Source organism: Lynx canadensis, chromosome B2 (assembly GCF_007474595.2).
Source record: "Lynx canadensis isolate LIC74 chromosome B2, mLynCan4.pri.v2, whole genome shotgun sequence".
Lineage (NCBI taxonomy): Eukaryota > Metazoa > Chordata > Mammalia > Carnivora > Felidae > Lynx > Lynx canadensis.
In genome coordinates, this window is record NC_044307.1 from 3,350,639 (window position 1) to 3,377,716 (window position 27,078).

At 46.1% G+C, this 27,078-nt stretch overlaps 3 non-coding genes across 3 annotated transcripts; 2 read left to right on the top strand and 1 right to left on the bottom strand.

Moving 5' to 3' along the window:
* The first annotated feature begins 2,063 nt into the window (after window positions 1–2,063).
* TRNAM-CAU lies at window positions 2,064–2,136 on the top strand. Its single transcript has one exon. It is a non-coding gene; the product is annotated as a tRNA-Met (tRNA).
* A 3,498-nt stretch (window positions 2,137–5,634) lies between these two features.
* TRNAV-AAC lies at window positions 5,635–5,707 on the top strand. The gene has a single exon. It is a non-coding gene; the product is annotated as a tRNA-Val (tRNA).
* A 4,784-nt stretch (window positions 5,708–10,491) lies between these two features.
* Window positions 10,492–10,565, bottom strand: TRNAI-AAU. The gene has a single exon. It is a non-coding gene; the product is annotated as a tRNA-Ile (tRNA).
* Window positions 10,566–27,078: the final 16,513 nt, after the last annotated feature.

Here is a 27,078-nt window from a genome sequence, read left to right on the forward strand (position 1 = left end):
ACAAATGGGTTAGAGTTAAGGGATCTAAAAGGTGATAAGGTTTCTAGGTTCGACTTGAATGGTATGACATTGATTCTAAAATAGACTGCAAAATGTTAAGTATGTATAGCGTAATACATGTGCGAATTGCTATTATTAATAACCTAGATAACGGCTACATACCTATACAAATAGGTAGTAAAAAAAACACACACACACAAACACAAAAGACAAATTAATAGTGTGTTTCTAAAAGTCAAAAGGAAGTAAGAAGACAGAAAAAGAATGAAACACAGAATGAACAAAGTAAAAATCATAGACCTATACACAAACATATCCTTAATAACATCAAACGTAACTGGTCTAAACACAGCAGTTACATACTAGAGATGGTCAGAATGTATGAAAAATAAACCATGGCCCAAACATGTGCTGATTATAAGAAACTCACCTCAAATATAATGGCTTCGGTAGAGTAAAAGAATGGGGAAAATTAAGCCACTAAGGAAAAAAAAGTGAATTGGATATGTTTATATCCGACAAAGTAGATTTCAAAGCAAAGAAACTTTCCACATATAAAGAGAGAGGTGGTGTAATTATTTGGTGTCTGTTCACCCAAGAGATGGAACTTCTAAAGGTGCATGCATCTGGCCACAGATCTCCCAAACTCAAACAAAAGTTAATAAACCTGAAAAGAAAATCAAAACAAAAACTCCACACTTCTGGCCGCAGGTGTTAACACTTGTCTCTATCAGTTGATACATCTAGTAGGTAACAAATCAGCAAATACGTTGAAGAACTGAACACCAGCATCCACCGATTGACCTTATAGAGCAAAGTTACAACGTAGGTAAGGAAGAAGCAGCAAAGATTGGGAGAAGAGGAAGATCGTACCAAAACTAGAAAACCAAGAACGGTCAGTGTGCAGAAGAGTGATGTTACTAAAATTGATACTTTAGGAGTTTACAGAGTTATCTATCTGTAAACGCCCGGGGGGTTGGGGGGAGTGGTGAAACTGGGAATTGGATAATTTCCTTCCCATCTCTTGTGGGCTGGGGTCGCCAGGTTCCTTCTGGAGCTCCTGAGCTGAGTACCATGCCCAGCCAAGAGCATCTCCCCAGCAAATAAGTCCTGAATTAATGGAAGAGAAGTGATAGATGCAAAAGAATTGCACAAGAACAAAGTTCAGTAATTATCAAGTCCCCGGATGTGGGAGTTGAAGGAGGAGAATGAGTGAAAACTGACTTGGAAGTCTAAGCCCAAAGGACGGCACGCAGAGGGCTAGACGGGCTACTTCGGACAACAGAGGCGTCTTGAGTTGGAGCAGAGAAAGAGCTCCCACGGTGCAGTCTAACAAATCTGCTTCTCAATTTGGGTTTTGCCACTGAGCAGCTCTGGGAAATTAGGAGCAATACTGAATTTATCTGAACCTCCATTATATCTGGGAAGTGCAGATTTTGATAAATAGTTGTGTTGCCCGAATCCTACTGGACTCTGTGAGATAAGCTCCACAAATCTCTCTATAATTACTGGTGGGTCACAAAGCAAAGCAAAGGGCAAGGCTTTTACTACGTTTGGTTTGTGCTTTTCGCAGGGAGGATGCCTCCAGTCAGGTAGATGTCAGGGGAGGTAAAACAGAGGAAGACAGAGAAGTACGGGCTGTAGACAAATGTGAGGATTATTTACTCACTTATATTCATTTAGTCCTCCAGGCTGTGAACTCCTCTTAAATAAGCACCTCGTATGTTGGTTTCCAACAAAGGAGACCTTGGAAGGCGTAAGATCGCCTGAGATCTCCGAGGGCAGGAACAACCAACCACATCACTGGAACCCCGGAGCAGCAAAAGCCAGGCATTACTGTCCCCAGTCCTGCAGCCCCGATGGACCTAGCCTTGGGCAGATTCCCGGAAAAGCCTGGACTTCACGGATCTTGGGCGTAAATTCCTTCGGGTGCGGCATTGGCTTATACGGAGTGATTTTCAAGTAGCACCGATTGTATTTCTTGAAAGCTGGAAACCAATAAAGCAGCGGTGCTTGGAAAATGTTTGATATTTTACTTTAAATGTGAGCAGCCCCTGCAAGTTGCCCTCTTAGCGCAGCCGGCAGCGCGTCAGTCTCATAATCTGAAGGTCCTGAGTTCGAGCCTCAGAGAGGGCAAGCTGAGTATTTTCTTTCTTCACGGTTGGCCAGAACCTAAAATTACTTTGATTTAAAAAAAAAGAAGAAAGAAAGAACACAAAGTAAAATTATCAAGTGGCTCCTGATAAGGATTTTTTTTTCAAGACTGACTCAGTACTTGCTGAGGACAGTGAAATCAGTTTTGTAGTTCGTTGGGCTTCCCAGTGGTTTCAGGAAAATGAACGCTGGAGAAACTCAGATTGTGCCAGAAACTACAAGCTATACTGTGTTGTTGGTCTTCTTGTCTGTCCTATGCAAGAAGCAGGAGAAATTTCTCTTCCAACTCCCCGCTCTGAAGGTCCCCCAAGCGCAATTAAGGGGTGAGAGAAGTGTAAAATCCCTTTTGACTCTTTATCCTTCAATAAATATTTCTAGAGCACATCTAGCTGATCAATGGGCAGTTCTGGGGGCAGTAATTAAAGAGTGTAACAATGCAAAAACTCCCTCCCTCCCGGAGCTGCATCCCTGTGCAGGGGGGGGGGGGGTGTGTGAGAGGAACAGACAAGAAGGAAATAGGAAAAATGAAGGATGACCCAGTGACAACGTTTACTGTGGGGGGATCGGTCGACAGTAAAGGGGGGCGGGAGCGTGGGTTCGTTCAGCTTTCCGGGAAAGAGTCAGAAGAGTTAGCACCTTGAAGATACTTTTCAGTCTCTCCTTCCTTCTTGCTTGTTGAGATCCTTGTGCCTTAGTTCTTCTAACACTGTCACTAGCGTAATTTTTAGCCATGAAGGCGACTGGGTGGGGTGGGGGGGAGTAGGAGAGCTATTTGCAGGTTGAGGTTAGAATTCACCACCAGGGTTCTCGTCTTGGACAGAACAGCCTTTCTTCTACGTGGCAAACGTAGCTCCCGGGGAAGGGAAGAGCCCATGAGGGCTTGAGAAATGGATTGTTCTCTGGGCAAAGCAGGAAGCCGGGCTGCGGGACGTAACGTGCGCAGGTAGCAGGGTCCCGGTCTCCGGATGAGTCCGGGACGTCGGGATGGTGAAGCAGCGGACCTGACTCAAATGTCCGTGGTGGAGAGAAACATTCTCGATTTCATTCCGCGCTTTGCCGGGCACGTGCATCGGAACCTACTGAGTTCGGGCGAGGAAGGGAGAAAAGAAACACGTGGTTTCTTTCACGATGGAGAAAAGCCTTTTCCCATGATTTCTGACTCCACGTCTCGAACATCCCTGACAGATAATTAGGATGGAAAGAGATTCTGACGCCTGGAGCATCGGTGTTGATCTTTCCTGACCATTTCTTGACTTCTCTAAAATTAAATGCTGAGTAAAAGCCAGTTTCGATGTCCTCTTACAAATTCTTCCTCCTCCCCTTCGCCCTCCCTTATCCTTGTCCCGGGATCCTAGTGTCTCCTTATGCCAATCCTATCTTTCTCTGGGAGTTAGGGAGAGGGATCAAGCCCGACCCAGTGACCGGGGCCACGCTGGGAGGGGCTGGAGGTGCAGATGTGAGGCCCAGGGGTCCCCCACGTTCTCCTCCTGAGTGGCCATATCTCCAAATCGGGTGCCAATCGCAGCCCTGCTTTTACAGGGAGATACACAACTTCTGGGACAGCCCTGTCATTTCAACGGGGCACCCCACCAGCTGGGACCTTTCATTTGCCTTCTGGCTGCCGTTCAAGATAGTGAAAGCGTTTCGGAGCTAGATCACTGTCATGGCGACCAACGGTAGGTCTCCCTTTCCCCCACACTCCCCGACAGAAACAGCAGTTTCGGTGCTTTTGCTGAAGTCATATTTGAGACGCTCTGCCCTCGGTCGGGTCGTCTTCAATGGGTAGTGACGTAACCCCACGTACCCGGTGAGATCCACACAATGGGCTGGGGCACGTGCCCAGAAGGACCACAGGTCAAAAAGAGGCTTCGAGCATGAGAATTGGGTCAGATGTTAGAATGCCCTTCTTTGCAGTGAGAGTCGCGGGAAAGACCCCTGTTTTCTCCAGCAACGATTCTTCCTTCTTTCTTAATAGGCTCCTGCGGTCCCTAGGGTTTCTCTCCTGAACTCAATCCCAGGAAACGTCGGGCCTTTTGTAAAAAAAAAAAAAAATGGCAATGTATGCATTTCTGGTGCTTTTCTGATTTCATGCCCAAGGCAGCTCAGGCTTAGCCTTTGACCCACACTCTCTGTCACCGGGCTGTAGACAAAGAAGACAATCCTGAGAAAGAGCTGGGGGGAGGGCGACCGTCATCTGCACCGGGCTGTGCTGGGCGTTTCCGACTCAAGATTCCCAGCTTTAGGCTAGTGAGAAGGTGGGCCTCCTGCCCTATTTTCTGGACAGAGAGGCCCTGGTGAGAAGAAGGCCTCCCCGCTTAGCCTCGGGAAGCAAAGAAGGCCGGCGAGGGGCACCTAGAGACACAGGGTGAAAAGGGAACCTGTGGGTCTGCGGTGTCTGTGCCCCATGTGTCTGGAGGGGAACACAAAGGCCCAGACTGTCAGGGGCAAGAAGATGGGGAAACTAGGGGGATTCTCAGAGAAAGGCCATGAAAGGAGAGTAGAAGTACGATCTTCCTTAGGGAGATTCATGACCCATCTGCCAGGACCCATTCATGCTCTTATTCACATGACAGATGAGTGGATCTGTCCACTGTGGACATGAGTGGATCTGGGCTTCCATTCACGAGACATTAATTAAAAATCTCTTCCGTATCCGCCGCTTGGGCTCAAGCCTTCTCCGTGCCCGTGATTCCTTCTTCTCCCTCCGATGTCTACACCCGGTGTCTCGACGACTGCTGTACATCCGTCCTCCCCAACCTCTGCAGAATCCTTCTCTCTCTTCCCACTCGTGTATCCCTTCACCCATTCTATGATGTTTACAGAGGATGTGTTTATTCTATGCGGGCAGCGCCCTGGGCCCTGAGGATACAGACTCATGGTACTTGGAGGCGCGAGAGTTAACAGGACAAACCCCGACCCTTGGACATCTCCCCAGTGTCTTTCCGTTCTCGTCAGTTTCGGTGTCCCCATTGCCAACCTCCCTGGCATTCCACATTAAAAACCGTTCCTACAATGTTACTTTGGTTACGTAAACCATCTGCCTGGAGTTTTCTGAAAGGTTCTGGAGCTCCACACTATCTCCCCAACATAGAGCCTCCCTATGCAGGTTTCCTAACCACTGCCTCCCTCCGTGTCTATTTCACACACACACACACACACGCACACACGCACACACGCACACACCCCACCCTAACTGAACAGGTATATTTCTTAACAGGAATTCCTACATACGTGCCTGTTCTTTCTCCCTGTTGACGCCTCCTCGGGACTCCTCAACGTCCATTTTTTATCTCTTCATGCTGATACGATCTCTCCTCTTAGTTCCTATAGCTCTGCCTGTTTGGGATTTTCTGTTTTGTATTACTTTGTATTTTTTTTTTTTTTCCGGCTCTTCTCCTGGTCGTGGATCTGTAACTGCCACACGACTTGCTTTACGTAGTAAGACTCGAACACCCATCTCGGAACACTCTCAGGGCGTGGGTTTCCGTAGTGTAGTGGTTATCACGCTCGCCTAACACGCGAGAGGTCCCCGGTTCGAAACCGGGCGGAAACAGTCAGTTTCTTTTGCCTTCCCGGAGAAATCACCGCTTCCTATTCTAGGCAGCCCCACCTGAGAGGAACGAGTGATCATCTCCCTTTTCTTGTTGGGTTTTTGTTTTTGTCTTTAGGACACAGAGAACCATCCTGAGATAGCTGGGCCATTTTAGCCGATGTATTCTGGATGAGCCGTTTCCCTGAGATGTGTCTTCTTCTAGTCCCGGAGAATCTGAAACGTGCAAGTTTGGGGACTCCGGAGTTTTCCCGTGGCTGCTTTCTCCTCCTTCCCCTGGCAGAGGAAAAGGTACCCGTCGCTCTCTGGCCCTGGGTCATCTCGGAGAAGACACGCCCTTAGTGGCTCCTGATTTCATACTAAAGGCTCTGACATTTTCTGTGCTGGGGGCCGCCCAGGACAGTGAGCACTGACTGAGGGGAGGACCAGTAAGGTCAAAGACTGGAGAAGAAGGTGGGTGAGGTGGGGAATTAGCTCAGGCGGTAGAGCGCTCGCTTAGCATGTGAGAGGTAGTGGGATCGACGCCCACATTCTCCAGACTCTGCTGTTTTGACCCAATGCTTGAGCTCACAACTCCACACCTTCCAACCCATTGAATTCACTGAGAAAATATTAGCCACTTTGAACCCACTAATTTGGATGCTTTTTCGTACCTTGCCTCTGAGCAAGTTCAAGACCAGCCTTCTTTGGCTCTACCTGTGCCGGGTAAGGAGATCTACAATCAATTAATGACTTGTTTTGTTTCTACAGAGGAGCTGTGATCCCAAGGGACACATTCAGTTGCTCTTTTTCTCCATTTCTCCTGCAGCTTGGCCCTCCTGACAAGCACAGGGCAGAGCAGAGTGAGGAAAGATCCAACTTCCTTCTCAGTGGATTGAGATGGTGAACCCCAAGTGACCAGAAAATACTGGGGAAGACACGTGGAAAGCAAACACATCAAGTTGTTTATGAACTCTTGAATACACCAGGTGAGCTGTGGACAAGGGGCTCTGACCCTAAACAACACGGCATAGACTTGAGAACCGCACTGAGCGGTAGCCCGCTGCCCCGGTCCACACTGGCCACTGGGGTGCACACACTCCAGAGATCTCCAAAGAGTATTATAAAGGCTTTGAAAACGGAAGGGACCTTGAAACCATAGCACGTCGAGGGCTGGTTGGTACTTGGAACTTGAACACAAGGCAAAATACCCACAAAAACAAAGCTTCTCTGTAAGATTTGAGTGAGACACAAAGCCTTATAACATAGTATTTAAGTGGCCAGGTTCTCATCCAAAATGATTCAGCATATAAAGAACCAAGAAAGTCTTCAATCACTTGGAGGAGAGAATCAACAGATACCAATATTGAGGTGATACACGTTTTGGAATCATCTGACAAGTACTTTACAGCAGTAATGATTAAATGCTCCAAGAACCAGGGCAAAGAGTTCTTTGAAATGAACGGAATGTTGGAAAATCTTAGCAAATAATCTGAAGATGTAAATCCAAGTTGAAACTTCAGAACTGAAAAGGGTATGAACCAAAATTATGAATGAAAACACTGGATTGTCTCAATAGCAGAAGGAGATGGATGAGAAACTTTCGGTCAGTATGAAGGCAGAACAATATTAAGTACCCAATCTAAATGGCAGAGAGAAAAGTGCATTTTAAAAGCTGGACAGAGCCTCAGGGGCAAATAGGAAAATCACAAAGAAATTATATTTCCATCATTGCAGAAGAAGAGGAGAAAGAGGTGATTGAATAAAGAAAAATAATTGAATTATTAATGGCTGAAGATTCCCCCAAACTTGGCAAAAGACATAAATCAGATTCAAGAAGTTCAGCAAACCTCAAGCAGGATAATGTGGGTAAATCCACACACAGACATGTCACAATTAGCCTGCTGGAAACAAAAGGGGAAAAAATCCTGACAGCATCAAGACAAAAACCAAAAGGAAACTACAATCTGGATGATGAGATGTATTTCTCATCAGAAACCACAAGGACCGGAAGGAAACGACATAACATCTATTAAATGCTGAGAGAAAGACCTGTTAACCCCAGAAGGCTCAGGAGAGCAAAAATTATCCTCTGGACATAAAGGTGAAAGAAATACATGCTCACTTAAAGGTAAAACTAAGAGAACCCACTGCTAGCAGAAGTGCTAGAGAAGAATTCATAAAATTGGGAGACAAGAAAAGGGATACCGGAAGGAAACTTAGATACAAAGAATGAACGATAGCAGAGAGAGGCAATATCCAAGTAAATGTGACACCCTGTTATTCCCTCTTGAGTTCTTTAAAGTAGGGTTGATGATCGAAAGTAAAAATGACAACATTGTCTGATGGGGTTTTCACTGTATCTCTGCGTACCATACACGTAACATAAGGAGGTTACGGTAAAGAAATTACAGGGTCGTGAGGTTTCTTTATTTAACTCGAATGGTAAGTTAATGATTCGAAGTATCCCGTGAAAAGTTCTGCATGCGTCTGGTAATTGCTGGACCGCTTACTGACAACATTTAAATAAGCCCAAAGTATCTAGCAAGAGAAACAAAAAGAAGAATGAAAAACAAAGGGAATAGGCCATTAATCAATTAAGTAGTAAACTGATAGGCAAACCCATCAAAATATCAGAAAACTAAACGTAAATAATCTAAACATATCAATTAAGAGTCAGATGGTCAGGATGTATTAAAATAGATTTCTCGCGGTAGGAAACTCACTTCAAATATCCTTATAGCTGAGATTAAAAGGTGTGTGCAACAACTAGGATTTAAACAAAATTTTGAAAAAGAAAAAAAAGAAGTTACGTGCAAGATTAAGAGTCATACACAAGACTGAAAGTAAGGAAAGGGGAAAGGTACACCGTACAAGCATCAATCCAAAAAAAGCTGAAGCGGGTATCTCAGTATCGATAGACAACACTTCCAGGTATAAAGAGAAGTGTTACATACTTATAAGGTGTCAGCTCACCAAAGGAATAACCGTGTATTCCCTAAATGTGTATGCCCCTAGCCACAGAGCTTCAAAACTCATAAACAAAAGCCAATAAATCTGAAAAGAGAAATAGAAAACCCCACAATTATAGTGGCAAACATCAACACTCCTCTCTCATGCATCGATGGGCTGAGTAGGTAACAAATCGACAGACATAGCGAAGGGATGAACGCCATCCACGATCTAATTGGCCTTATAGAGCAAAATCACGATACAGACATGTTCCCCGGCGAACTGGGAGACCCTGGGCCCTGGGGCCTTGACCCATAGGAGTCAGACCCATAGGAGTGGCCGAAGGTTTCTGGTCTCGTCTTGAGAAGGAATTCGAGGACAGACACGTAGCACGTGGGTCAAGCCACACAAGCAAGAAAGTTTCTTAAAGTGAAAAGCACACTCCGGAGATAGGAGCGGGGGTGAGGGACAGACAGAGAGAGAGCTGCGCGCCCTGGGGTCGGGCTTCCATCTTTTACTGACGGTCGTGAACCAAGGGACGGAATGTTCATTACTTAGGGCTGGGTTCCCACTTTTCCTCTTTTCTTGCTCAGGGGCTTGCTGTCTTGGCCCAGCCCTCTTGGGCCCATCTGGTGTGCTGGGGCTTCTCGGGGAGTGAGGCCCCGACAGGCCTCTGACCCTCCCTGAGGCCGGGCACGGCCTCCTCCGTGCTGGCCTCCAGGCTTCCTCTTACAGCTAACTAACTGCCTGCTCTGACAGAAGGGCAAAGAGTTGAGAGGAAAGCAAGATCCTATCAAAACTAAGAAATCAAGAGTGGAAGCGTGATATTAACGAGACTGATATTTTAGAGTCAGTTATTGTAAATGTCAGGAAGACTGCTCTGGTGAGACTGGAAGGGGTCACTTCTTGTCCATATTTCTCCTTCCCTCTCTTGGGGTCTGAGGCGGTCAGAGTCCTCTCCCCCATCTCCCGGCCTCAGCCCGGTCCAACCTTCTAGACTTTCCCTGACTTTGGATCTACTGGACACGCTCTATCCTGATCCTGGTACCTCCACCTTGATCCGGGGACACATAGAACCATTCTGAATGAGCCTCAGAGATACACTCAGAGAAATGGGACCAGTTGCCATGTGCTGTGGCCGCCCCCTCACTCGCCCCCCAGGCACTGTGTTGAGACAGCACAGATGTCACAGGCCTGTAAGGTCCATTTGAAGCCCCGGTCACACTCTTTCCTGCTGCCTGCACACATTTCTTTCGTTCTTCAATCATTAACGCAGACTTTTAAAAGTACTTAGCACAAGGCAATAAGCACCCTGCCCCCGATGCATCCTTCCCCTTATAGTCTAATGATGGCTGGACAACAGAGATTCCCAACGTGGTAAACGTCACAAAACAGAGGTTTTCCTGGATCTCTGCGAGAGGCAACAGGGGCCAGGTGCCCCCCAGAAGATGGCTTTGGGTCTGACAAGTAGCTGGACGAGCAAAGAGCAGTGAACGTTTGGGCGGTCTGTCGGAGGCACGTCCTCAAGTCCAGTACCCCTGGAGTCAAGTACCAGAAAAAGAGGAAATAGGAATAAAGAAGGGGGCAGAGGCCAGGGCCTGAGTTGCTCTGAAAGGCTTTACTCACCTGCTCAGGCCGAGGACAGCCCGGCCCAAGTAAGCAGAGCATAAGGAGAGAAATTCACCTGAAGAACCCGGTCACCGTTGGGGAATCTTTGGACATCCGTCCGCCCTACACCCTGTTCAACATTGATGAGCGGAGGAGGCTGAGCTTCACCTTCTGATGAGCGGAGGAGGCTGAACTTCACCTTCTTATCCGTTCACGGATTTTTAGGGAGTGGGGACAAAAACCACATGTGGCCCGTACGGGGATCGAACCCGCGACCTTGGCGTTATTAGCACCACGCTCTAACCAACTGAGCTAACCGGCCAGCTGCCCGGATGGGTTGGTTTCCTACACTCAACTAGATGGTAAAGATGAAGATCCAATCGCTTTCAAAGGAAGTTTCTTTTCAGATTCGCCTTGGAGCTTGGAAGCCGTTGCGATCCTCGGTTTATTCAAGGCCCGAAATTTCAATTACAATACAGGGCTGCACGAGGCAAGTTCAAAAGTCACCTGCTCGGGTGTCTCGCCACCACCTTATGTGAAAGGCAACCTCAGCCCCCTTCCTGCGTCCTCGGGGAGTGAAGGGTCTCGTGTTTGCTCGCGGAGCTCCCGCGAGGTGGCAATCACCCCCGCTCTCCGCCTGCGCCTCGTGGCTTCGAACGCAGGGCCCACTGAGCTCTCCACCCATTTCCTTCTAGAGGCAGAACTTGAGCTCGTCCCCCCTTTTTACCTAATTCGGGAAAGCACTCCCACGTTTCTCTTTGCAAAGGTCACTTTGGATAAACACGTCCCATGGCATGCTTCGTGACCGCATTTCTCGAAACACGTGACGCTCATTGACACCTGTGCCCAGAAAGACTCAGCTTTGAGGTTCCTTCCGACCGAGGGAGCTCCGCGGACCTCAGCGTGGGACGCGGTTGACCCGAAGACGATCCTGACGTGCCCCCCGCCCGGCTGGCCGCTCCTGGCGCAGGAATTCACTGGGATTCCGTTCCGGAAGCTTCTGGGAGGCCGGGTAACGGGGTGGGTCGAGCAGCCCAGGGCCCGGACCGCGGCGCAGGACGCGCGGACGGGCACGGTGGCCCTGCCGCGAATCACCGAATAAATAACGGCGTCTCCACCGGCCGCCTCGCTTTCACGGCAGGTGCGAGGCTTCGGGCCTGGACCTTTCTGCCAGGGGCCCGAGTCTTCGTCAGGCTGTTGGACTTGGCCCTCACGCCTCCCCAGTTCACTTCCCACAGGCTGGCCTGTCTTTCCGCGACGCTTCCTGAAGCCCGTCCACCAGCCCCGCGTTCGCGCCCGCGCCCCGCGTTCGCGCCCTGCGCACCTGTTGCTGCCCGCGTCCGCGCTCTGCACGGCCGAATGTTCCCCGTTGGACAGTGGGGCCCGCCCTTCCTCACCCTCTCCCTGCCCTCCCCCCTCCTCCCCCTTCCTCCTCTCCCTCCTCTTACCCCTCTCCCTCCTCTCCCTCTTACCCCTCTCCCTCCTCTCCCTCCTCTCGCTCCTCTCCCTCCTCTCCCTCCTCTCGCTCCTCTCCCTCCTCTCGCTCCTCTCCCCCCCCCACTTCCTCCACTTCCTGGATAGACTGTGGGCCTAGCCTCGGGTAGAGGAAAGAAAACAGGGAGGAGAGCTTGGAGGAAATGGGTTGAGGACACGCGTACCCTGTTTGTTGCTTTTGTCCGGTCCAAAGGCCCAATCCCAAACCGGGGAAGGGAAAGAGGGCAAAGGTAAACGCTGCGGAAACGGGCGAGGGCGATGCCGGGTAAGTGTGTTCTCCCGTGCGACGGAATCCCACGACTGTTCCAGAATCTCCAGAGAACCCAGCATTTTGCTGCATGTCCTTATCACCACGTTTCCCTGAGAATTTGGCCCGTGAAAGAACAGGACGCAGAGAAGAGCCCTTCCTTCTCCGGGCCTCCAAGCTTTGAACTTGGTCACCAGCCCCACGGGTCACCCCGCCCCTCCCCCACCCCCCCTCGCGCGCTCGCGGGCCAAACCCCTTGGACCCTGAAAAAAAACAAAATTGAAACAAATATTTTTGAGTTGTCAGAAAAGCAAACCCAAGACACGCTGGCCTGGCCGGGATGTGAGGAAAGGGAACCTTGGTGCGCTGTGGACGAGAGTGCCGACTGGTGCAGTCACTGTGGAAAGCGATATGGAGCTTCTTTTAAAAAGTAAAAGTAGAAATGCCATCTGCTCCAGGAATTCCACTACTGGGTTATTACCCACAGAAAACGGGGACACCAATTTAAAAAGTTATGCGCACCCCTATGTTTTCTGCAGCATTATCTACAATAGCCCGGTTGTGGAAGCCCCCCCCCCCCCGTGTCTAGCCATAGCTGAGTGGATAGAGAAGGCGTGGTGTATATGTACCCAAGGGAATACTCCTCAGCCATAAAATAAAAGAATGAGACCTTGCCATTTGTGTCCACGTGTACGGACGTTGAGGGCGTTACGTCAAGAGAGGGAGTCATACCATATGACTTCACTTCTACGAGGAATCTAAAAAAACCAAAAGAACAAACAAACAATAGAAGCAGACTCATAAAGCCAGAGAATAAACAAGCGGTTGGCAGAGGGATGGGGTGGGTGGTGACAAAATTCATAAAGGGGGATGACGAGGTACGAACTTCCAGCTATAAAATAAATAGGTCAGGGAGATGAAAAGTACAGCGCGGGGAATATAGTGATTGATCTTGTGACGACGTCGCATGGTGACCACACCCATCGTGCGGAGCACTGAGTGATGCAGAGTTGTTGAATCACCGTGTTGTGCACCTGAAACTAATAGGAACTTGTGAGTCAGCCACGCTTCAGTCGTAACAGTAATGAGAGTTCTGAGAAAGAAGGGAGGGAGGGAGAAGGAAGGAAGGAAGGAAGGAAGGAAGGAAGGAAGGAAGGAAGGAGAAGGAAGGGGAGGGAGGGAAAGAAGGAGGGGAAGGGGGGAAGGGAAGAAGGACAGGAAGGAATGAAGGGAGGCAGGGAGGGAAGGAGGGTAGGAGAGAGTTAAAGAGGGAAGAAAGGAGGGAGGGAAGGAGGAAGGAAAGAAAGAAGGAAAGAGAAAAAGACACCTCCAGCCTAGGGCGCCCGCGGAAACTCCTGGACAGAGGACGCCCCACTCTCAGGTCGGTAGGGAGGCGGTGAGAGAGACTCTGTACCCCCCACCCCCCCAGCCCCAGCCCTAGGCCCGCGGAGGGAGACGGGAGAGAGTCTGGGGCGCCGGGCAAGGCCAGGGGGCAGCGACAGCAGTTTTGGGCTCCACCAGAGCGAGGCCCGCGGCTCCGCGCCCCGACGCCCCGCTCTCCCCGCCTCCCTGTTTGTACCGGAGACCCTTTGGGAGATTCAATGCGGATTTTCACCGTGACCGCGCGTCCCTCCTCCTGAGGGGGGAGGACAAACACTCAGAATCCGCACAAGCCGAGGACTCACTGCACAGGAAAAGTCTCCACCCCAAGCCCAGGGACACAGACTAGGCTCCAACGGTCTTCACTCTGACTTGTTCAGGCCCACCACTCAAGGACCAGACCAAAGGTGAACCTGGGTAAGTACGCGAGCGCCTGGTGGTCCTCCCACGACCCAGTCCTGCTGATTGCACCAGTGATTCACCTGCTTTACAAAGTCGCACTCTTAAATACAGAGAACAATCTGAGAGTTGATGGGGGGCGGGGGAGGGGAGGGGGGGAGTGGGGGGATGGGCATTGAGGAGGGCACTTGTTGGGATGAGCGCTCGGTGTTGTATGGAAGCGATGAACCACAGCAATCTACCCCCAAAACCGAGAGCGCACTTTACGCACTGTATGTTAGCCAATTTGGCAATAAATTATATTTTTTAAAAAATCCACCCCATCCCGGCCTAGAAGGATCTTATCAACTTTCGCCCTAAAACTGTCAGGATTAATAACTCCATCCCCCAAACCCTTCACATCTCTTCTGACCCTGGGTTGAGGCACTCCTACGACTGCCTGGGGTTCTTTGTTGTTGAGCTGATCCCACAATCTGGGTTTCCTGGGATCAACTTGGTTTTTTTGGGGGGGGAGGGAGGGGTTTCCAGACAATGTTGATTCTGATCGCTGCCTCGCACATTTATAAATGAACAGGCATTCTCGCTCCACCATTATGTGATTAATTAACATAAATGAATACCCCTGTCTGATTACCTCTAAACGATTATGACATTCAACTCGCTAAATATCTCTAAAACAGCTCCTACATTCAAGCCCCTCTCCTCTTGGTCTCGGTCTGATGTCCTCAGAGTGTACATCACAAGCCTCAGAGAGAAAAGAAACAAAAATGAGGAAAAGCTGGACTCCATCAAAGTCAAAACCTCTGTGCCTCACAGGGCACAAGAGAGTCAAAAGGGCACAGAATGGGAGGCAGCACTTGCAAAGCACACGTCTAGTAAGGGTCTCGTAGCCAGCGTAGATCAAAATCAACAGCGAATGATGCCACGCATGCAGATCAGAACGAGGGTATGAATTCCTGCCCTCTACGAACGTGGCAACCTAATAAGGAAGAAACTGAGGCAAACCACAATTATGAGACAGTGGAGCTACTGACGGAGCACACGGACTTCTGAGAAAAACCTCCCCCCCTCCTCCCCCGGCACTGAATGCATCGAGGGGTGAAGGAGAGTGTGTAGGGACTGGTGGGGATGGTGGGACTGGTTCAGGCACGTAGAAATAATGCCAAGTCCTGGAGTCGATTCAGCAACTGGTTTTCCCTTGTTTTGAAGAGGTAGAAGTAGTTACGTGTGAATTCTAGTAGGAAAATGATGCTGGAGACATATTCAATGCTGAGATAATAAAGGCAAAAGAATACTAACTTTATGGTGGTAACCGTAGGCAGTCATTCAACACTTCTAAGGAGTGAGTTTTAAAACTAGCTTTGCAGTTGAAAGAGCACCTTGGAGTTGGGTCCTATGAAGAAAACATTGAAGGGGGAAATCTTGCAGAGACTTAGGTGGGTTAAGAAGCTGTTACTTCTTAATAATGTAGTCAGGTGATCTCAACTAAGATGGGGAAGGGAAACAAGAAAATTAGATAGATAGATAGATAGATAGATAGATAGATAATAGATAACATGCTGTCTTTATGGTGTAAAATGAATGATATTCTAGAGAGCACAGTCTCAACAAAAGTAAATTAGAATAACAAATAGGTATCTGGAAAGTCCCCATATGTCTGAAATTAAACAACGTACATCTAAATAATATTGGTCAAAGAAGCAATGTCAAGGCAAGTTAAAAAAAACATTTGAAATTGAATGTTAGTAAAAATGCAACTTTAGGAAAAAATTTGGAGTGCAGTAAAAGTAATGACAAAAGAAAATTTAGAGTTGGAAGTTCTTATATTAAAAAAGAAAAAAGGTTTGAAACCAATAATGAAAGATTTCACCTTGAGAAGCTAGACAAAGAAGAGTACATTAAATCCAAAGAAGGAAAGCACAAGAAGCAGAAATTGATAAAATATAAAATAAGCAATAAAGAAAACTTTTTAAATTCTATTTATCTGTTTGTTTTAATTTAAATTTCAGTTAATTAACATACAGTGCAATATTGGCTTCAGGAGCAGGATTCAGTTTTTCATCACTTACATACAACACCCAGTGCTCATCCCAACAGGTGCCCTCCTTAGTACCCATCACCCATCCAGCCCATCCCCCACCCCATCTCCCTCCGTGAACCCTCAGATGGTTCTCTCTATTCCTAAGAGTCCCTTGTGGTTTGTTTCCCTCTCTTCTCCCCCGCCCCCAATGTGTTCATCTGTTTTGTTTCTTAAATTCCACATACGAGTGCGATCATATGATGTTTTTCTCTGATTGACTTATTTCACTTAGCATAATACATTCTAGCTCCAACCACGTCATTGCAAATGGCAAGATTTCATTCTTTTTGATGGCTGAGATATATTCCATTGTGTGTGTGTGTGTATACATATAAATGCATATGCATATATATATATACATATATATATATATATATATATATCACATTTTCTTTATCTGTTTGTCAGTCGATGGATATTTGGGCTCTCTCCATAGTTTGGCTATCATTGAAAATAATGATAAAGAAAATTAATGAAACAAAATCTGGTTCTCTGAAAATGTCAATAAACAAAGAGGCCAATAAAAAAAGAGAGGATGAAATTTTTCGTTAACAGAAGAGGACATCACTTGGAGCAACTGGGTGGCTCAGTTGGTTAAGCATCCCACTTTGGCTCAGGTCATGATCTCACAGTTTGTGAGTTTGAGCCCCACATTGAACTCTGTGCTGACAGCTCAGAGCCTGGAGCCTGCTTCAGATTCTGTGTCTCCCTGTCTCTCTCTGCCCCTCCCCGACTCACACACACACTCTCTCTCTCAAAAATAAATAAATATTTTTAAAAAATTTTTTAAAAAAATAATAAATAAATAAATAAATATTTTTTAAAAGGAGGACATCACTGGAGACACTACTGAGATTAGAAAGAATGATGAAAGGATCTATGCATAATATTAAGGTAACTGGGAATATTATGAAAAACTTTTTGCCAGAAACTATAGGGTTAGGCAAAATGGGAAAATCCCCTTAAAACACAATTTATGCATGCTAACTAGACTTATTGTGCTGATCATTTCACAACATATACAAATGTCAAACCACTATGTTGAACGTCTGAAACTAATACAATATGTCAGCTAAACCTCAACAAGAACAAGCAAACAAAAAAAAAATAAAAATACAGTTTACTTAAAACACAGTTCACTTAAACATACACAAGAGGAAACAGAAATATCGAAAAGCCCTGTAACTATTAAAGCTATTCAACTCATACATTTAAAACTTTCCACAAAGCCACTGAGTATTTTTAAAAATATTAAGCTATTTAATATTTTTGGTATGTTTTCGTTCACTGGTATATTTAATTAAGTAATTTTAGAAAAAAAAAGAATATCAGTCAATCCAATCTGAACATATTCCAGAGAGAAAATCAGGGAATGCTTTCTGTTTTGTTTTATAAGCACAGCATAACCTGGGCACCAAAAGCAGAGAAAATCCTTACGAGAAACCTATAGGCCAATATCCCTCATTAACATAGAGGCAAAAATTGTTTTTAAAATATTAATGAATTAAATCCAGCAATCTATAAAAAGGATAATACACCATGAATTAGGAAACATTGTCTCACGAATGAAAGTTTTCTTCAGTATTGAAAAGTCAATCAAATGTAACATATTAACAGGGCAAAAATATATAGATAATAATCTCATTTGATACAGAAAAAATATTTGACCAAATATACCATCCATATGACTTTTTAACTCAGTAAACAAGAAATAGGTGCAAAAATGTCTGTTCGCACCACGTCCATTCTACATTTTACTGGAAGCCCCAACCAGTGCAAACCAAACAAAACCAAACAAAACAAAACTGGAATGAATGAGTGAATGAATGAATGAATGAATGAATAACACATATTTTAAAAGAAGACATAAAACCATATTGATTTGCACACAACATAATCAGCTACACAGAAAATCCTCATAAATCTACAAAAGTTAGCATTATATCTATAAGTAAATTTAGGTCACAGATTACAACAATAATATAGAAACATTAATTGTATTTATATATATATACTGGCAACAAAGAATTGAAACATTAAGTGAGCATTTTCAATTACAATCAGTAAAATACTTAGGGATACATTTAACAAGATGCACAAGACCTGACCATAGAAATTTACAAAAATTGGAAAATTCAGTATTACTAAGATGTCAGTTTTTTCTGAGTTGATCTAGAAATTCAACAAAATACTAACCAGTAGGGGCACCTGGGTGGCTCAGTTGGCTGAGCGTCTGACTTCAGCTCAGGTCATGATCTCTCAGTTCGTGAGATCGAGCCCTGCGTCGGGCTCTGGTGCTGACCGCTCAGAGCCTGAAGCCTGCTTCAGATTCTGTGTCCCCCTTTCTCTCCACCCCCACCCCTGCTTGTGCTCTGTCTCTCTCTGTCTTTCAAAAATGAATAAACATTAAAAAAAATTAAATACTAATCAGTAACTCAGTAGCAAGAGTTTTTGTAGAAACTGACAAGCTGATTCTGAAGACCATAGAATAGCCAAAATAATTAGGAAAAGAAAAACAAATGTAGAGGAATTATACCACATGATTTCAAGATTTTATATTATAAAGCTATAGTAAGCAAAATACTGGAGTACTGCCATACTTACATAGATTAATGGGAAAGGAGAGAATGTCCAGAAACAGACCTACGCATCTTGATTTATGACAGACGTAAAATGTCATTTAATGGGAGAAAGGAAAGGTTTTTCCAACATGGTCCTTAGCAACTGGATAAACGTATGGAAAATATGAATCTCCATTCTTATCTTGCACTTAATACAAAAAACAAAATCAAAATCATTCATGTACAGTACATGAAATTTAACACTAAAACTATCAAATGTGTAGAAGTAAACAAGAAAAAAACTCTGCATGTAATTAATGTAGAAAGAGCATTCTAATCAGGGACCCAAAGAGCATGAGCCGTTAAAAAAAATAAATTGGATTTCATAAAATTGTTAAATGTTTGCTTTCTTTTTTTTAAGTTTTTTTTTTTTTTTTTTTTAAGAAATCTCTATGCCCAACTTGGGGCTCAAACCCACAACCCTGAGAACAAGAGTCACATACTTCCCTGACTGAGCCAGCCAGGCACCTCTTAGATGTTTTCTTTCTAAAACACAATATTAAGAAAATGCAAAGTCAAGACAAAGACCTGAGAAAAATATTTAAGGTACTTTTATATGTGAACTTATTATATACACAAACTATAACATAGGACTTGTATTGAAAATATAAAACATACTCTTCCCACTCAGTGATATAAGGACAGACACCCAAAAAGCATAAGGGCACAAAAATTCAAGCACAAATTTCATAAAATGAGACGCATGCATGAGCAACAGTCACACTGAACGGTGTTCAGCAACATTGATCTTCGGGGAAATGAAAAGTGAATCCAAATGAAAATTAAAACCCGTACATATAAAGACGACTGACAACATCAAACATTGCCCGGATGTGGGGAAATTGAAACTCTCACACACTGGTGGTTGCAGTGTAAATTTGAGCTCCCAATTTGGAAAAATATTTGACAGTTGACGATGAAGTGAAACATACGCTTAAGATATAACCAGGCAATTCTCCTCCTACATATTTAAGTGAAATAAAACCGTATGCCTGCCAAAACATTCTATATGAATTTTCATTCATACTAGTCCATCAAATGTCTGTCACGGGTAAGTGAATAATAATGTTTCAGGCATATTCACACAACGGAAGAGTAGTCGGCGGTAAAGAATGTACATCCGATACGTGCAATAATACGGGTGAACCCTCCAAAACACGCGGGGTGAAAAAAATGTATGAAATTCAAGAACAAAATTCATCCACATTGACAGAAATCAGTCCAGTGGTCTCACGCAGCTATAGTGGAGGCGTGTGTGGGAGGTTCATGGCAAAGGGTCCTGAGGGAACTCTGAGATGATGGATATTTGGAGCTGAATTGTAGTTCCCCCAAAAGACATGGGTTGAAGTCCTACCCCTCGGTGTGTGGAAATGTGGCCTGACTCGGAAATAGGGTTGTTCCAGAAGTAATCGAGTTAAAATGAGGTCTTGAGGTGAGCCCTAATCTGATCTGACTCGTGTCCCTACCAAAGGGGGAGATTTGGACATGGAGAGACACATGCCAGGAGGGAGGCCATGTGAAGGCACATCAGCAGAAGACGGTCCGGTGGCTGGAGTGGGGCGTCTACTGGGGAGACAACTCCTAGGATTGCTGGCAAATACCAGAAGCTTGGAGAGGCAAGGAAGGATTCTGCCGAGAGCCATGAGAGAGAGCACCTCCTGACGGAGACCTTGACTTCAGACTTCTAGACTCTAGAGCTAAGACCATAAATGTTTGTTTTAAGCCATCCAGTTTTTGGCATTTTGTTATGAGAGAGCCCTAGAAAACCCATACAGTGAAACTGCTCTATATCTTTTTGTTTTCCTCCTTTCTTTTTATTTTTTATTTTTAATTTTCCTTCCTTCCTTCCTTCCTTCCTTCCTTCCTTCCTTCCTTCCTTCCTTCCTTCTTTCTCTTTCATTCTTTTGTTCTTTCCCAGTTAGTTAACATACAGTGTCATAATAATTTCAGGAATAGAATTTAGTGATTCATCACTTACATATAACACCCAGTGCTCATCCCACAGGTGCCTTCCTTAATGCCCCTCACCCATTTAGCCCATCCCTCCACCCAACAGCCCACCAGCAACCCTCAGTTTGTTCTCTGTATTTAAGTCTCTCACGGTTTGTCTCCCTCTCTGTTTTTATATCATTTTTGCTTTCCTTCCCTTAGGTTCATCTGTTTTGTTTCTGAAATTCCACATATGAGTGAAATAATATGATATTTGTCTTTCTCTGACTAATTTCACTTAGCATAATACCCTCCAGTTCCATCCACGTAGTTGCAAATGGCAAGATTTTATTCTTTTTGATTTCCAAGTAATACTCCATTGTATACATATACTACATCTTTATCCATTCATCCATCGATGGACATTTGGGCTCTTTCCATGCTTTGGCTATTGTCAGTAGCACTGCTACAAACATTGGGGTGCATGTGCCCCTTTGAAACAGCACACCTGTATCCCTTGGGTAAATACCTAGTAATGCAATTCCGGGGCCGTAGGGTAGTTCTATTTTTATTTTTTTTGTTTTTTGAGGAACCTCCATACTGTTTTCCAGAGTGGCTGCACCAGCTTGCATTCCCACCAACAATACAAAAGGGTTCCCCTTCCTCTGCATCCTTGCCAACATCTGTTGATGCCTGAGTTGTTAACGTTAGCCATTCTGACAGGTGTGAGGTGGTATTTTATTGTGGTTTTGATTTGTATTTCCCTGATGATAAGTGATGTGGAGCATTTGTCCATGTGTTGGTTGGCCACCCGGATGTCTTCTTTGGAAAAGTGTCTATTCATGTCTTCTGCTCATTTCTTCACTGGGTTATTTGGGTTTGGGGTATTGAGTTGGTAAGTTCTTTATAGATTTTGGATACTAACCCTTTACCAGATATGTCATATGCAAATATCTTCTTCTATTCCGTTGGTTGCCTTTTAGTTTTGCTGATTGTTTCCTTCGCTGTGCAGAAGCTTTTTATTTTGATGAGGTCCCAGTAGTTCATTTTTGCTTTTGTTTCCCTTGCCTCCGGAGACGTGTTGAGAAAGAAGTTGCTGCGGCCAAGGTCAAGGAGGTTTTTGCCTGCTTCCTCCCTGAGGATTTTGATGGCTTCCTGTCTTACATTGAGGTCTTTCATCCATTTTGAGGTTATTTTTGTGTCTGGTGTAAGAAAGTGGTCCAGGTTCATTCTTCTGCATGTCGCTGTCCAGTTTTCCCAGCACCACTTGCTGAGGAGACTGTCTTTATGCCATTGGATATTCTGTCCTGCTTTGTCAAAGATTAGTTGGCCATATGTTTGTGGGTCCATTTCTGGGTTCTCTGTTCTGTTCCGTTGATCTCAGTGTCTGTTTTTGTGCCAGTACCATACTGTCTTAATGATTACAGCTTTGTAATACAGCTTAAAGTCCGGGATTGTGATGTCTCTAGTTGTTTTTTTTTTTTTTTTTTCAGCATTTCCTTGGCTATTTGGGGTCTTTTCTGGATCCGTACAAATTTATAATTGTTTGTTCTAGCTCTGTGAAGAATGCTGGTGTTATTTTGATAGGGATTGCGAAACTGTTCTATATTTTAATTGTGGTGATGGTTACATGCACGTATACCTTGTCAAAATTCATTGAACTACACACTTAAGATGTCTGCATTTTACTGCATATAAATTATGCTTCAATCGTGTTGATATTTTGTAAACCGGCACCACGATATGGACCACCGTAAAATAAATCACCATAAATGAGTCCCCCAGGCCAGCTACTTCTTTAAAAAACAGAGTTCTAGACTCAGTGGTCTAAAAGTCAGTAGAAAAGCAAGCGCTCCAGACTCCAGGAGAAACAGGTAACAGCAGGTCTCACCTCCTAATGGAGAAGCCATGAATAGCTCAGGTAACAGATGAAAGATGAATTATTTGAAGGAACAATAAGTGGAAAGATGCTAGGGTTTGTCGCCTGGGTGTGGGGTGGGGTGCAGGAGCGCTTCCAAGGGCTCGGAGCAGGCATGCTAGAGAGGGACCCCCGTGCTCCCCGCTCCGACCGCAGGGCGCAGGGGAAGGAGGGGTGGGGGTTGGGGGGTGCTTCCCGCGGGCCTTTGCTCCTGTCCCTCCCCCCCCCCCCCCCCGCCCCGCCCCGCCCCGCGCAGGGCAGGTCGGCGCCTCCCGGGCCCCAGGCTGTGTTCTAGAAGCCCCCTTCCGGCTCCGCCCCTGCGGTGCAGCTTCCCGAGGGTCCGAACCGCCTGGAAACTAGAAAGTGGGACTGGAATGGAATTCGCCTCAAGGTCATAAAACAGGCTGAACGACGCAAGCGCCAGGGGGAATTAGCTCAAGTGGTAGAGCGCTCGCTTAGCATGCGAGAGGTAGCGGGATCGACGCCTGCATTCTCCACTTTTGCTCGCGGGACGCCCCCCCCCCCCCCCACCTCCCGGGCCGCCCTCGGCTCCCTGCACCTGCAGTCCGAGGGACCCGCCCTGCGTGTCCCTCCCTTAGCTCCTCGCCCCCCTCTGCCTGCCTCTGTGCTAGCCCAGAAAGAAAACAAACACCCCTAAATGTTACAAAAAAGCACCCTTACACGTGACACACAAGAACAAACAAGAAACAGATGAGGGGCCCAAGCGGCTTTTACAAATGTCTTTGGGGCCTCAATTCAAAGTTAATAAAACACTGTGTGTCTGGGAAAAGCAAACTTTCTCCTTTGCAGGTACCAAGTGTGAGGAACAGCCTGAGAAATGTGTCGGGAGCACACGCAGGCGAGTCTGGGTTTTCTTATTGTTTAGTGTGTATTATTCTTTCTAAAAATACATTTCCTGTTTTATGAATATTATACTTTATTTTTATTATAACAGCGTTTCATTATTTTATTCACAGTGACACCGCATGGTCAGGTGGCAGGTGTAAATTTGTCTCCTCTCGGATTCTCTGAGGGTTGGCTCAGGATCAAGAGAAGAAAGACAGGGAAGGAAAGAGAGGTTTGGAAGGACCATGGGGAAAGGTGTGGGCCGGCGTATTAACCCTGCTGTGAGATGCGCCCTCACTAAGCACTGCGGGAGATGCTTTATCGTCTCCCTCGATTTGCTGATGTGCTCAAAATACACTGGGAACCAGATTTTCTCAGCCAAGAGGAACCACATTGTAAAAATGCATTTTTGAAATTGCAACGTTATCCTGTTTTACTAAGAAACTGCGTGAGGTTCCACATTAACCCCAAGTCCCAGCCTTAGCAGAGTCCTGCGGCCGGGGCATAAGGTCTTGGCGCAGGGCTGGGGGAGACCCTGTGGGGCCTCAGGGCTGTGCCGGGATCTGTCCCTGTCTTCATCCGTGTTTCCTCTTTCCCGTGTCCCAGATCTCTCTCTTTGACGCCACTCGATTCCTCTCAGCGTTGCCCTATATTGATCGTAGTAGGAAAACATTTTTATTGGTTAAGTGTGCTTTTCTATTTCCTTATTTGTAAATGAACTCCGTGAGTGTTGTAAATAATGCTGCATGTTGTTGAATGTGTACCTCACTCGACAATACCATCCTTAGGATGCGCCCTCCTCGTCATCTGGGCCCATGAAGGAGGACCCCGAGGCAGCCCCCAACCACCTACAGTCCCAGGAAGCCCAGTGGCTGATGCCTGCACCCCCCTCCCCCCCTCCCCTGCATCTCAAGCCCTCCGACTCTCCCCCAACCACACTTCCTTCCCACACACAGGGATTCCGGTGGGTTTGTCCAGCCCAGGCTCAAGCTTCTCCTTCACTGTCCAGTCTTTACTCGTCTCAAATTACTCTCCCCTTTGGGGCTTCTAACTACCCGTATGGCATTTCTCCCTTCACCAAATACCAATTAGATAAAATCCCTACTTGATGCGTGTTATACTTGGAGGAAATAATGATGTTCCTGTCTTAACCAAGAGCCCTACTTGGGTGGGAAGCAAACTTGGAATCCTCCAGAACTCAGGGGCGATTGAGCTCACTAAGCCTTCAGGGAGATGGCAAGGGAAAGAGCCCTCGGCTGCCGGCCTGCGGGACCCAAGGTCCAGGCAGCCACGGGAAAGGTGGTTGCCGAGGGGGCCAAGAGGAAGTGGGCCGGGGATGGGGGAAGAAGGGTCCAAAGAGCCATGTATAGCCTCCATCTGGTTTCCCTTTTGACCACGAGGGCCTTGAGGTCAGTGGCAAGGGACTTCCGTAAGCTTTCTCACATGGAAAATGGAGACCGTAGGCTACCTCTACGTAGGTTGCCTGCATGAACACACGGACAGCCTCAAGAACAGGGCCTAGACCAGTAAATGTTAATTACTGTTGCTGTAGTTTCTGTACAGGTCACGGGCTCCGTCCTCTGGGCCTGGGTGCTAAATCAGTGCTTCGGGCATGAACCTACAGATTAAGGTTACAATTCTGAAGCCACAATACTGGCTCCGCCCCAAGGTTCTTGATCACCGGCTGAGCCCTATGGGAGAAAAGTGCAGGACGCAGCCTGGGGAACCTCCGAGAAGTGTAAGAAGTCTCCATGACAGATGGGCATCGCGGGGGACCACACCGAGGCTCAGATCAGAGAGCAGTGATGACCACAACTCTGCAGCGGGCTGGAGACGTGGTAATTCCACATCTGGAGCGTGTCCTCTTGACTCGAGATCAAGAACGTGACTTTGAGAAGCGGGGACAAGGCTTTCCCAGGAAGTCTCCCTGAGACTCGGGCTTCACAGAGATTTGGCCGTGGCAGTGTCTCAGCATCTGGCTGGTCCTGGCTGGGACCTGCACCCTGTTACTGCTTCTCAGGGAGACCCTTGGTCCACCTTCCAGGACCCCTCCCTTCCCGCTCCTGCCCCAGGCTTGGCATTTTTCTAAGTGCTTAGGTCTCAACTCAAATTTCCCTTCTTCAGACCAGCATAGCTAGGATGTCGCCCACACTGTCTCCTACTCCCTGTTCTAGCTTCTTCGCAAACGCCTCCAGGAAATCTGCTTTTAAGTTACTGGTCTAAGGGCGCCTGGGTGGCTCGGTCGGGTAAGCACCTGACTCTTGATTTTGGCTCAGGTTGTGATCTCACGGTTGGTGGGATTGAGCCCCGCTCGGTTACTGACGGCGCTGAGCCCACTTGGGATTCTCTCTCTCTCTCTCTCTCTCTCTCTCTCTCTCTCCCTCTCTCTAAAATAACTAGCTAAATAAACTTTCATTTAAAAAATAAAGTTCTTGGTTTGTTTTTCTCTTTCCTAGAATGGGAGCTTCCTTTTCGGCACAGCACGCCGAATCGTCCTGCATCCCAGGGGTCCAGGGTGAAGGTTCTGTAACATATGGTTCCTGAAGGTTCTGTAACATATGGCTCCTGCCTTCAACGGATGGGGCGGGCAGCGCGGGAAAATCCGACGCAAATTAACCCTTCAAAAAATTAGCCCGCCACATCTCCAAAATCTTGACAGTAACATCCACTGATCCATTTGCCTTCTTTGTGTTTTCTTCTCTTCCGTTGTTTGTTTTTTTTTTATGTTGGCAATTAGGTTTTTTTTTTTCAAATGCCAAACTAGATTTCCTACATTCCAGCTAATCCCTGTCTCCTTTTACCATCCTTTTCTCTTGTTTGCTTTAGAGCTTCCCTTGCTTTGTCTTACTCCTTATGTTAAATGCACAGATTATTTATTTTAACGCTGTGTAACTAAAGAGTTGTTAAGGGTAGACTTTTCAAACTAAAGAGCAGTTTCTGCAGAACCCAAGGAATGAGCCGTTCAAAATTCTCATTTTTGTTAGCTTCCAAGGAGTCTGAAAGTATGCTTTCTATTTTTCTCTAAGATGCACATTTGAGAATTAATACTGTGTGTGTGCTTATGTTTACTCGTTTAATGATATTGTCTAAAATTATTTTGTGTATCAGTTTTATGTGTCAACATATGATTATATATATCAGGTGTGTATATGACAGTATAGACATTTGAGCTCATATATCAGCGTTAATATTGATGGCTAAACATGGGAAATGTGGACATTATGTACCTCAAGGTGAGGCACACAATACCTACCAAATTTTACTGTTAAGGTATTTGAACCTGAAGCTAAGGGAACCTCTGCCTCTAACTACCAGTTGGCAGGAAATAGAGCAAGTCAAGAAACATGTCAAGGGACACCACAAAGAGGCAATTGCATAAATCCACAAGGTGGGAAATTACGTCGGATAAAAGACCCAGCTCCTTGACCAAGTCCATTGGCACGAACCACTACTCTGTATGACTCTGGCGTAGTGGATACATGTTGTTATACATTTGTCAAGACCCATAGAACATATAACCCGAATGTTAACTATGGACCTCAGTCACTAATCGTAATATTGATTCACCCATTGTAACGCATGTGCCAGACTAATGGCAAATGTTGCTAACAGGGGATGGGGCGCCTGGGTGGCTGGGTCAGGTAAGCATCAGACTTTGGCTCAGGTCATGATCCCACAGTTCTTGGGTTCAAGCCTCGCATGGGGCTCTATGATGACAGCTCGGAGCCTGGAGCCTGCTTTGGATTCAGTGTGTGTCTCTCTCTCAGACACTGAATAAACATTGTAAAAAATTAAAATATACATATATATATAGGGGAAACTATGGAGGAGCAAGGGTAACGTTGTCTATCGGAAACAATATACTTTCCACTCAAAAATTGTTTTTTAATCTAAAAGTGCTCTAAATAATAAAGTATATTA